Source organism: Eutrema salsugineum, unplaced genomic scaffold (assembly GCF_000478725.1).
Source record: "Eutrema salsugineum unplaced genomic scaffold, Eutsalg1_0 scaffold_12, whole genome shotgun sequence".
NCBI classification, from domain to species: domain Eukaryota; kingdom Viridiplantae; phylum Streptophyta; class Magnoliopsida; order Brassicales; family Brassicaceae; genus Eutrema; species Eutrema salsugineum.
The window spans coordinates 2,599,632-2,600,492 of record NW_006256895.1 but is presented as its reverse complement, the minus strand read 5'-3'; the positions used below and the strand labels follow the sequence as shown (position 1 = coordinate 2,600,492).

Here is an 861-nt window from a genome sequence, read left to right as displayed (position 1 = left end):
ACACGTTATCAGCACAAGCGTCTCTTGATCCGCTCTTATATCTAAAGAGGTAAGATTTAAATTTATGTTTATTTCAAGTTAACGTATTGTTTCAGGATGATAGGCTCTGCCTTCCCCGAACCGTTAATTAAATTATGTTCAATTTATTTTTAAAGTTTACGGGATGATAGGCTCTGCCTTCTCTAAATCGATCGTTATGATAGGCTATGCCTTCACGATCATATGATCATATGGTAGAATATGTCTCCTCAGATCATATATATGGAGTAGAAGGTTAAACCTCCTCTTTGATATTATATTTATGAAATATGGTAGGCTCTGCAAAATAAATTGAAGATAGGAACTAACGATTTTGCAGGGAACCATGGATCGGTCCAGACGGGACTGCGATCCACGGTTAAAAGTAGATTGCGTGATTGTGTGCTAGGTATTAATTTGTTTGTGGGGTGAGGTTGTGAGCAGTCCTGTGTTGTCTGATGACTCACGTGTGATCTTACTTCCGAAATACGGGAGTTAGTGGTATTGCCGGTTTACAACCACCATTTCTCGATTTGTGCGTGTCATTCTTGCGTAGGAGCAATGCTAATCTTCTCTATATCGTTTCAATTTTATCGGATGTCCCGTTCTTTAAGAGATTATTTAGGTGTAGAATGCAAGTCAAGTTATTCAATATGGTTTCTCCGGTTTAGGGTGTCTCACCTACAACTGAACCAGAGCTCAAAAAGATTTTACTAAGTCTATCGGACCCGATAAGGACATATTTACCTTTCATGGAGGATTATTAATCGACCCCAAGAAGTTAATAATACAAGACTGGGGTTGGAACTTTGGAATCACAAAACGAGAGGGGTGGTCTCAGCC

At 39.3% G+C, this 861-nt stretch overlaps 1 non-coding gene across 1 annotated transcript; it reads right to left on the bottom strand.

The window, feature by feature from the left end:
* Positions 1-528: 528 nt before the first annotated feature.
* Positions 529-636, bottom strand: LOC112089320. The gene has a single exon (XR_002900957.1). It is a non-coding gene; the product is annotated as a U6 spliceosomal RNA (small nuclear RNA).
* Between the last annotated feature and the right edge of the window lie 225 nt (positions 637-861).